We start from the raw sequence: 11,883 nt of genomic DNA, 5'->3' as shown, positions 1-11,883 counted from the left end.
TTAATGACCAAATAAGGCTGTGATCTCGAAGCAGACTATAATTTTCTTTTCCCCCCCCGCATTTCTGCGGCTTTTGCATAGCTGAGGAATGAGATCAGCATGTCTGAAGGACTGGGCTTTAACCTGTTCTGGAGTTCGTCCTAGTCTCACACAAACATTGACTTTTTTTTAAGATTACTTACAGTGTGGAAACAGGCCCTTCGGCCCAACAAGTCCACACTGACCCGCCGAAGCACAACCCACCCAGACCCATTCCCCTACACCTAACACTACGGGCAATTTAGCATGGCCAATTCACCTAACCCGCACATTTTTGGACTGTGGGAGGAAACTGGAGCACCCGGAGGAAAGCCACGCGGACAGCGGGAGAACGTGCAAACTCCACACAGGCGGGAATTGAACCCGGGTCTCTGGCGCTGTGAGGCAGCAGTGCCAATCACTGTGCCACTGTACCGCCCGTATGCAACTGGAGTTGAGGCTGTTGAGCATTGGAGGCTGGAGGAGATGGGGAAGCCATCTCACATTCAGACCCCCCACCCTGGATATGTCAGCAGTATAGAATTCCCCACGTTCGCTCCCTTATGAGAGGAGAAATTCCTCCCTGACTCTGTCTTCAATGGGCAACATGATGTCCCTCTGATCTTAGAAACTCCCACAACAAGGGGGAATAACCTCCCCACATCGTCCCAGTTGATTTCTCCTAAAAATCTCATACGTTTCAATAAGGTCGCCTCTCATTCTGCCAAACTCTACCCCAACAGTTCAGGCAAAGCTCTGCTGACCCCATGTCCTGTCAACCCAGCCCCACCTCACACTCACTATCACACACACTCACTCACACACAATCACACACTCATGCATATACACAAACACACAATCACTCACACACATACACTCATTTATACACATACACACATGCACTCACTCGCACACACACGTACGCAGACACACACACTCACACACAGTCACACACCCATACACACTCACACAGACACATCGTATACAAACTCACTCATTCACAGTTATTGTCTCATACACACTCACATACTCATGCAGACCCAGTAACACATACATGTGTCTCTAACACACATGTACTCTTACACACACACTCAGTGGTTAGCACCGCAGCCTCATGGCGTCAGGGACCTGGGTTCGATCCAAGCCTTGGGGCAACTCTCTGTGTGGATTTTGCAAATTCTCCCGGTGTCTGCATTGGTTTCCACCAGGTACTTCCCACAGTCCAAGGATGTGGAGGATTAGGGTGGATTGGCCATGCTAAATTGTCCCATAGTGCTCAGGGATGTGCAGGTTAGGGTGGATTGGCCTTGCTAAATTGTCCCGTAGTGCCCAGGGATGTGCAGGTTAGGGTGGATTGGCCATGCTAAATTGTCCCATAGTGCCCAGGGATGTGCAGGTTAGGGTGGATTGGCCATGCTAAATTGTCCCGTAGTGTCCAGGGATGTGCAGGTTAGGGTGGATTGGCCATGCTAAATTGTCCCGTAGTGTCCAGGGATGTGCAGGTTAGGGTGGATTGGCCGTGCTAAATTGTCCCGTAGTGTCCAGGGATGTGCAGGTTAGGGTGGATTGGCCGTGCTAAATTGTCACGTAGTGTCCAGGGATGTGCAGGTTAGGGTGGATTGGCCGTGCTAAATTGTCCCGTAGTGCCCAGGGATGTGCAGGTTAGGGTGGATTGGCCGTGCTAAATTGTCCCGTAGTGTCCAGGGATGTACAGGTTAAGGTGGATTGGCCATGGGAAATGCAGGGATAGGGGAGAGGGGTGGCTCTGGGTGGGATGGAGGGACCTGATGGGCTGACTGATCTCCTGATGAATGGGGTGGGGTTTTGCAATAATCAACAGGGGTCTCCTCACCATCAGGGGCATGCTGAATTCCAGACTTGCTTTTTAATTGAATTCAAACGCAGGTCTCCCAGAATGTCTGGCCGGGGTTCCTGGATTAATAGTCCTGTGACTTCACCAGGCTGCCATTGTCAGTCGTGTTGCGATCGGTTCTGATGAGCAGTCAGCGCACACACAATGTTAACTCTGCTTTCTTTCTGTGGGTGGTGCCAGGCCTGCCGAGTTTCTCCACCGATTTCTGTGTCCGTTTGAGTCCAACTGTTGCCTGGGGATCTCGTTGCAAAGACCCGAGGGCTGGGTGTCTCTGTGGAATGGGCAAATTGGCACTCAAAAGGTGGGGGGTGGCAAAGGTGGGAGCGGGACGTTCGTTTTCTTACGGGGGGGGGGGGCGAAGGAGTCCCGCAGTCCAGATCAAACACAGAGAGATACAACGCCTTTCATTGGCCTGGCGCCTGGAACAGCCGCAGAATGTCCCACGGCCAATGGCACACGTGTCCGACATTTTGCAACGTAGAACGCACGGGGCATGGCCTGGGTCATAGGTTATTCCCAGTAGGAGCTCAAATGCTGAACGTTACCCTGCTCGCTGTCTCTCCAAGGGAGCCATGTTCACAGCTTCCCTGACAGGGTCAGCGCTGAGGGAGTGGGCACTCTCAGAGGGTCAGCGCTGAGGGAGTGGGCACTCTCAGAGGGTCAGCGCTGAGGGAGCGGGCACTCTCAGAGGGTCAGCGCTGAGGGAGTGGGCACTCTCAGAGGGTCAGCGCTGAGGGAGCAGGCACTATTGGAGGGTCAGCGCTGAGGGCGTGGGCACTCTCAGAGGGTCAGTGCTGAGGGAGTGGGCACTGTCGGAGGGTCAGTGCTGAGGTAGCGGGCACTGTCAGAGGGTCAGCGCTGAGGGAGCAGGCACTGTCGGAGGGTCAGCGCTGAGGTAGTGGGCACTGTCGGAGGATCAGCACTGAGGGAGCGGGCACTGTCAAAGGGTCAGTGCTGAGGTAGCGGGCGTGGTGGGAGGGTCAGCGCTGAGGGAGTGGGCACTGTTGGAGGGTCAGCGCTGAGGTAGCGGGCACTGTCAGAGGGTCAGCACTGAGGGAGCGGGCACTGTCAGAGGGTCAGCGCTGAGGGAATGGGCACTGTCGGAGGGTCAGCGCTGAGGGAGCGGGCACTGTCAGAGGGTCAGCACTGAGGTAGTGTGCGCTGTCGGAGGGTCAGCGCTGAGGTAGCGGGCGCTGTCGGAGGGTCAGCGCTGAGGTAGTGGGCACTGTCGGAGGGTCAGTGCTGAGGTAGCGGGCGCTGTCGGAGGGTCAGTGCTGAGGTAGTGGGCACTGTTGAATGTATTTGAGATATTATAGAGAATCCCTCAGGCAGTAGTGCAAGATCCCACGGACTCTAAAGAAAGGACTGTCATCCGTTGATAATAGGTCAATGTTTACCCAAAGCTTGCCAGGTCAAAGTATCTGGTCATTGTGACACTGTGGGATCTTGCTGTGTTTCGCCATAATTCCAATACCCCAGAGGTGTGTCATTGGCCGTAAACCATTCTGCAACATCCTGAGGTTGCGAAAGGTGCTGCATGAATCCAATGTGTTTCATGAGTCATGACATGTTCACGTGTGGCTTCTCATCAGTCAGGGGTAAATGTCCGAGATATTGGCGGCGGATGAGATGATGCAAAAACCCTGGCATCCTGTGCAAAAGCACCTCTGGCCTGAGATAGACGGGGAAGCCCAATGATCTGGGGATGCTGCTCAACTCCCACTGCAAAACCAATTGGCAAATCTACCCTCCTTTCCCGGTCTGGACATGACTCCAGACCCGCAGCTGACTCTTAACCAGCCTCTGAACACATCCCTGAGTGAGACATTTGGCTGAATGGGAGGCAGGCCGAATGGTTTTATCGGGACAATTACAGAGCCACAGAGCTGTACAGCATGGAAACAGGCCCCTCGATCCGACTCGTCTGTGCAAACCAGATATTCCAGCCTAATCTAGGGTGGCATGGTGGCTCAGTGGTTAGCACCGCTGCCTCACACTGCCAGGGACCTGGGTTCGATTCCAGCCTCGGGTGACAGTCTGTGTGGGGTTTGCACATTCTCTCCGTGTCTGTGTGGGTTTCCTCCGGGTGCTCCGGTTTCCTCCCACAGTCCAAAGATGTTCAGGTCAGGGTGGATTGGCCTTGCTGAATGGTCCCATAGTTATTAGGTGCATTAGTCAGAGGAGGATGGGTTACTCTTCAGAGGGTCGGTCTGGACTTGTTGGGCCGAAGGGTCTGTTCTCCACACTGTAGGGAATCTAACCATCATCATCATCTCGTCCCATTTGCCAGCACTTGGCCCATCTCCCTCCAAACCCCTTCCTATTCACATCCCCATCCAGATGCCTTTTAAATGCTGTCATTGTACCAGCCTCCACCACTTCCTCTGGCAGCTCGTTCCATACACTCTCTGTGTGAAAAAGTGTTCCTTTTATATCTTCCCTCTCTCACCCTAAACCCCGCTAGTTCTGGATTCCCTGACCCCAGGGAAAAGACTTTGTCTTTATACCCTATCCATGCCCCTCATGGTTTTATAAAAGGTCAGCCCCACAGCCTCCAGGGAAAACAGCCCCGGCCTGTTCAGCCTCTCCCCGTGTAGCTCACCAACTTCCTTGTCAATCTTTTCCGAACCCTTTCAGATTTCACAACATCCTTCCGATAGGAAGGAGACCAGAACTGCACGCAGTATTCCATGCCTGCAACGTGACCTGCCAATGCTCTTTTTAAAGGAGATGATGTACTGAAAGAAAGAGGAGCTATGTAAATGCAAATGGTTGTGGTTGTCACGCCCAGAGCATCGATCCAGTTGAGGATGGGGAGGGGTGCAGAGGGGGGGAAGACACATCACCTGAACCCTGGTGTGGGTCTCAGTGAGGTCCCTCTGCCACCTTTGCATTGGGAAGTGCCAGCGCTTCTGGAAGCTCCTGGCCAGGAGGCGGGGCTCTCTCCGGAATGCTCCGGAAAATTCCTCGGATTGTTTACTGATCTGAGGAGACAGACACCTCAGTGTTTAGGGTTAAGTCACACCTTGATCCCAAACGTGGGTTAGTGGGGGGAGGGGTCAATGGGAACGGTGGTCGTGGGATTTGATTGGGGAGGGGGGAGTGAAGTGGAATGAGCAACCCTGTGTCCAGTCCATGCCCCACCCCCACCCCAGGCTAGCAGACCCCTTCACGGCAGAATATTATCAGAGTTAGGCTCTGACCTAGCCCCCCTACCGCATCCCCCTCCCCACAGCCACAGTAGAGACCGGAGAGGGGGTGACAGAGATAGGGAGGAGGTGTAGGGGCTGGAGGGGGTGACAGAGATAGGGAGGGGGTGTAGGGGCTGGAGGGGGTGACAGAGATAGGGAGGGGGTGTAGGGGCTGGAGGGGGTGACAGAGATAGGGAGGGGGTGTAGGGGCTGGAGGGGGTGACAGAGATAGGGAGGGGGTGTAGGGGGCTGGAGGAGATCACAGATACATCGCTTTCCCCCCCCAGGTTTGATCAGGGGTTACAGGAGTTTCCTGTTGAAGAGTCAGTAGTGACACGACGCCAGGTCACAGACCGACGGCTTGAATTTGACATCACAAACTTTGAGAGTGCCGCTCCTTCGGCAGGTGACGCCTTCCCGAAGAAGGGGCAGCTCTCCAGCGGACTGCGTTTTGAAAATAAACCAGTCGGGCCGTGACCTGGCGTCGTGTGGCTTCTGGCTTTGCCAATCCAGCACCTCCCAATGCCAGCCAGAGGGGACATGCCACCCCGTGGATGGGGAGGAGGGGCAGATTTGTACCCCATCCCCTCCTCTGATTCTGTCTGTCTCCGCTCTCGCAACCCACACTGGGACGGAAGAGATGGTTGGAGATGGGGGGCAGTAACTGGAGGGGGTGTTGGCGGGACCGAACATTGTGAAGTTCTCTCTCTCTGAGTTGGGATCCCCAGGAGACACGACGGGGGTGGCCAGGGAGCTCAATTGGGGCTGTTTGATCTCTCCACGTCACTGGTGAGATTCTAAGCGAAACCGCATTTGCAAAGCCATCCCCCTCTGTGTGGGATACGCTAGGGTTAAGCCCCGTGGTTAATGGTTGACGGGGCTTTTGAATTCGTTGAGGAGGTGACTAATCGCCAGGGGAATGTTTACAGATGCTGTTTACAGGGATATCCGGAAGCCTGGTTATAAAGTAATCGATTAAGAAATTGCAAACAATTTTGCAGGTCACGCAGGACAAGGGTCATTTCTGATCTGGTCTGATCTGAAACTTGATTCATGAATGACAGGGGAGTGAGAGAGAGAAAGAGAGGGGGGGGTAGAGAGAGAGGGGGGGGGAGAAGAGACAGAGATAGAAAGAAAGAGTGAGGGGGACAGAGAGAGAGAGACAGAGAGACAGAGATAGAGAGAAAGAGATAAAGATAGAGAGTGAGGGAGAGGGAGGGAGGAGAAAGAGAGAGACAGACAGACAGAGATGGAGAGGGAGAGAGAGAGAGAGAGACAGAGGGGGAGAGAGAGAGGGGGGAGAGAGGCAGACAGAGATAGAGAGAGGGAGAGTGGAAGAGAGCAAGGGAAGGGGGGAGAGAGAGACAGAGGGGGAGAGAGAGGGGGGAGAGAGGCAGACAGAGATAGAGAGAGGGAGAGTTAAAGAGAGCGTGGGAAGGGGGAGAGAGAGGGAGAGAGACAGAGGGGGAAAGAGAGAGGGGAGAGAGGCAGACAGAGATAGAGAGAGGGAGAGTTAAAGAGAGCGAGGGAAGGGGGGAGAGAGAGGGAGAGACACAGAGGGGGAGAGAGAGGGGGGAGAGAGGCAGACAGAGATAGAGAGAGGGAGAGTGAAAGAGAGCGAGGGAAGAGGGGGGAGAGAGAGAGAGACAGACAGACAGAGATAGAGGGTGAGAGAGAGAGAGGGGGAGAGAGGGGGAGAGAGAGAGTTGAGTTCGTGGTCAGATATTCAAATTGCCAGGATGTGGCTGGTGCTGGCCTCAACCATCTGAGACATTCATTCACGAAAACAGGGGTGTGGAATGAGTCGTATTCAAATCTGAGCAAGGCACAACAGAGGCACCTCTGTGCACATGGCAATCGGAAACGAGCGATTACAGACAGGACACGGAGGGGCGGTGAATGGAAAACATGTGGTCACTGGATTTCCCTGTAGGCAAATTGGTTACAGGTAGCTGGGGGATGGACCATAAGGAACAGCTGGTCCCCTCGAGCCCGCTCCGTCACTCAAGGGGATCGAACGTTCCTCGCGTCCACTTCCCTGCCCGAGTTCCTGACTGATCAAGAATCCATCCATCTCAGCATTCAACGTACATAAGGACCCTGCCCCACAAGGAGTTCCAAAGACTCCTAATGCCTTAAGAGAAGCAATTCCCCCTCCCCTCAGTCTGAAATTGGCACCCTTTTATTCTGAGAGTGTACCCTCTGGTCAGAGACTCTCCCACGAGGGGACACACGCCCTCAGCACTGACCCTTAAGAATCCTCTCATTGCTCTGAACCGCAGGGAGTAGAGTCCTGGTCTGTTGAACCTTTGCCCCTCAGACAATCCCTCCATCCCAGTGAACTTCCCCTGAACCGCCTCCAGAGAAATGCGACCTCTTGTTAAATAAAACTACCCAAGGGTACTCCAGATCTGGTCTCCCCAGCCCCTGGTACTCCCCAGAGCCTTGCAGGAAGGCTTCCTGACTCTTACACTCCAACCCCCTTGAAATAAAGTCCCTGATTTTTTAAAAACCTATTCGTTTGTGGGATGCAGGTGTTGCTGGCTGGGCTCAGCATTTATTGCCTGTCCCTAGTTGCCCCTTCAGGTGAGCTGCCTTCTTGAACCACTGCAGTCCACCTGCTGTGGGTTGACCCACAGTGCCCCCGGGGGGAGAGAATTCCAGGATTTTGACCGAGTGGAGTGAGTCTGTGGGATTCTTTACCGCAGAGAGCTGTCGAGGCTGGGTCTTCAAGGCTGAGGGAGAAGGGAATCCAGGGTTATGCAGATAAGGGTGAATCGTGGGGGAATAGGGTGAACATATAAACAGAAAGCGGGCTACACCACCATTCACTGGGGTCAAGATTAGTGAGGTGCTGGAAAAGCGCAGCAGGTCAGGCAGCATCTGAGGAGCAGGACAATCGACGTTTCTGAAAATCGAGGACTCCTGATGAAGGACTTCTGCCTGAAAGGTCGATTTCCCCTGCTCCTCAGATGCTGCCTGACCTGCTGTGCTTTTCCAGCACCACTCTGATCTCCAGCATCGACAGTACCCACTTCCGCCTCACTGAAGATGGTACGGGGTATGGTGTCAAAACGTCTGAAAACGAACCTTCCAGCTCAGTGAGCAAACACACATCCAGTGAATAGTGGGAGTTGAAGGTGATCAGGTCAGCCGTGATCTCATTGACTGGCGGAGGGCAATAGATGGGCTGAATGGCCACCTTCCGCTCTGATGTCTCAACAACTATTTTTCTGTGACGTTCAGAAGCAGGTACAAGAGAGTTAAATCCTTTTAGACAGGCTCAAAGTTGACTTTGCCTTCAACTACCTCAACATGACCAACGTTCTGGCTGACATTGCTACACATAAATTTGAATAATTATTTTTAACGCTACCTGTTTGAGCATGCCACCATGTCGGGGCAGGTGGGACCTGAACCAGGGATTTCTAGGCCTGAGGTAGAGACATTGACATTGTGACACACCCATCTAATTTAACTAATCAAACAACTGCAGAGGTTGGAGATTGGAAAAAACACCCAGAAATTGCTGGAGACAGAAACTGAGTTAACGTCTAGAATCCAATCATCCTTCTGCAGAACTGGACTCAAAACTGTTAACACAGAGATCTGCGGAGCCTCAGATCAATTTTAGAATCTTTGCAGTGTGGAGGCAGACCATCGAATGTGTGCTGTCCCTCCAAACAGTAGGTCATGCACACCCAGCGCCCTACCTTACCCATGACAATCCACCCTAACCTGCACATCACTGTGCACTACGGGACAATTTAGCATGGCCAATCCACCCTAACCTGCACATCCCTGGGCACTACGGGGCAATTTAGCATGGCCAATCCACCCTAACCAGCACATCCCTGGGCACTACGAGACAATGTAGCATGGCCAATCCACCCTAACCTGCACATCCCTGGGCACTACGAGACAATGTAGCATGGCCAATCCACCCTAACCTGCACATCCCTGGGCACTACGGGACAATTTAGCATGGCCAATCCACCCTAACCTGCACATCCCTGGACACTACGGGACAATTTAGCATGGCCAATCCACCCTAATCTGCACATCCCTGGACACTATGGGACAATTTAGCATGGCCAATCCACCCTAACCTGCACATCCCTGGACACTATGGGACAATTTAGCATGGCCAACCCACCCTAACCTGCACATCCCTGGGCACTATGGGACAATTTAGCATGGCCATTCCACCCTAACCTGTGCATCTTTGGACTATGGATGGAAACTCATAGAGACACAGGGGAGAACATGCAAACCCACAGAGACAGTCACCCAAGGGTGGAATCTAACCCAGTTCCCTGGCGCTGTGGGGCAGCGGTGCTAACCACTGAGCCATCGTGCTGCCCTTTTTTAATGCTCTTGGTAAAAACTGCATTCGTTTTGTAAATCTATTTAACAGAATTAAGTTAATTTGTTCATAAGACCCATTTTCTTTGGTATCTTTAACTCCTCAGTTGGAAGCATTCGATGAACCAAACTCAACATTGTCAACACAGATCATTAACATTAAAATTGGAACAGAATCCATTATCCATTTTGGGCGGCACGGTGGCACAGTGGTTAGCACTGCTGCCTCACAGCGCCTGTAGACCCGGGTTCAATTCCCGACTCAGGCGACTGACTGTGTGGAGTTTGCACGTTCTCCCCGTGTCTGCGTGGGTTTCCTCCGGGTGCTCCGGTTTCCTCCCACAGTCCAAAGATGTGCGGGTCAGGTGAATTGGCCAAGCTAAATTGCCCGTAGTGTTAGGTAAGGGATAAATGTAAAGGTATGGGTGGGTTGCGCTTCGGCGGGTCGGTGTGGACTTGTTGGGCCGAAGGGCCTGTTTCCACACTGTAAGTCTAATCTAATCTAAAGGATAGGTCAGGGTACTTTCTAGAATGTACAAAGTTAAATACGTTGGAGGTCCAAAAAGATTCAGGGGTTTCCATGCATAGCTCTTTAAAATGCCACAAACAATGCAGAAAATAATGAAGAAAGTTAATGCAATTCTCATGAGGGACAGGATGTACATGTATTTAGAAAGGCAAGGACTGATTAGGGATAGTCAGCATGGCGTTGTGGGTGGGAAATCATGTCTCACAAACTTGATTGAGTTTTTTGAAGATGTAACAAAGAGGATTGATGAGGGCAGAGCAGTAGATGTGATCTATATGGACTTCAGTAAGGCGTTCAACAAAGTTCCCCATGGTTTTCGCTGGAGCGTCGGAGGCTGAGGGGTGACCTTATAGAGGTTCATAAAATCATGAGGGGCATAAATAGGATAAACAGACAAAGTCTTTACCCTGGGGTGGGGAGTCCAGACTAGAGGGGCATAGGTTTAGGGTGAGAGGGGAAAGATATAAGAGAGACCTAAGGGGCAACTTTTTCACACAGAGGGTGGTACGTGTATGGAATGAGCTGCCAGAGGAAGTGGTGGAGGCTGGTACAATGGCAACATTTAAGAGGCATCTGGATGGGTATATGAATAGGAAGGGTTCGGAGGGATATGGGCCGGGTGCTGGCAGGTGGGACTAGATTGGGTTGGGATATCTGGTCGGCATGGACGGGTTGGATCGAAGGGTCTGTTTCCTTGATGTACATCTCTATGACTGTAAAAGGGTAGTGGATGTTGGACCAGTTGTTAATCTTAAATCTATCTGAGATAGATAAAATTCTGTTCAGCAAAGAGAAAGTTAGACCACTCAAGGGTCCAGTTCCACCCTCATTCTGTGTAAAGTTTGCACATTCTCCCCCTGTCTGCGTGGATTTCCTCTGGGTGCTTCGGTTTCCTTCCATTGTCCAAAGATGTGCAGGTTAGCATAGATTGGCCATGCTAAATTGCCCTGTACTATCCAGGGATGTACAGGTTGGATGGATTAGCCATAGGAACGCAGGGTTACAGATTAGGGTGGGGGGTGGGGAAGAGTCTGGGGATGCTCTTCGGTGAGTGGTTGGTGCGAACATGTTGAGCCAAATGGCCTGTTTCCACACCATTGGGGCAGCACGGTGGCTCAGTGGTTTAGTACTATTGCCTCACAGCGTCAGATTCCTGGGTTTGATTGCAGCCTTGAGCAACTGTCTGTGTGGCGATTGTGCATTCTCCCCATGTTTGCGTGGACTCCCTCTGCATGCTCCAGCTTCCTCCCACAATCCAAAGTTGTGCAGGTCAGGCAGATCGACCATGCTCCATTGCCCATGGTGTTCAGGGATGTGATGGTTAGGGATAAACGTAGAGTATAATAGGGTAGGAGAGTGGGTATGGGTGTGGATACTCTTCAGAAGGCTGGTGTGGACTTGTTGGACTGAAGGGCCTGTTTCCACACTGTTGGGCTTCTATGAAATTCTATGAAATACAGGGACTCTAGAACGTTCTCCCCGTGTCTGCGTGGGTTTCCTCCGGGTGCTCCGGTTTCCTCCCACAGTCCAAAGATGTGCGGGTCAGGTGAATTGGCCATGCTAAATTGCCCGTAGTGTTAGGTAAGGGGTAAATGTAGGGGTATGGGTGGGTGGCGGGTTGGTGTGGACTTGTTGAGCCGAAGGGCCTGTTTCCACACTGTAAGTAATCTAATCTAATCTAATCTAAACTCGCTCGATTGGCACCACAGTCACAAACCCACTCCTTCCATCACTGACACTCAGTTGCAGCAGTGTGCACGGTTTACAAGACCCAGTGCAGCGAGGCTCCTGAGACAGCACCTTCCAAACCCGTGACCCCAGTGAAGGGTAAAGGCAGCAGATACATGGGAAACACCATGTGGGCGGCACGGTGGCACAGTGGTTAGCACTGCTGCCTCACAGCGCCT

The sequence above is a fragment of the Hemiscyllium ocellatum genome (assembly GCF_020745735.1).
Source record: "Hemiscyllium ocellatum isolate sHemOce1 chromosome 50 unlocalized genomic scaffold, sHemOce1.pat.X.cur. SUPER_50_unloc_4, whole genome shotgun sequence".
NCBI classification, from domain to species: Eukaryota; Metazoa; Chordata; class Chondrichthyes; order Orectolobiformes; family Hemiscylliidae; genus Hemiscyllium; species Hemiscyllium ocellatum.
This window is presented reverse-complemented; position numbering follows the sequence as displayed.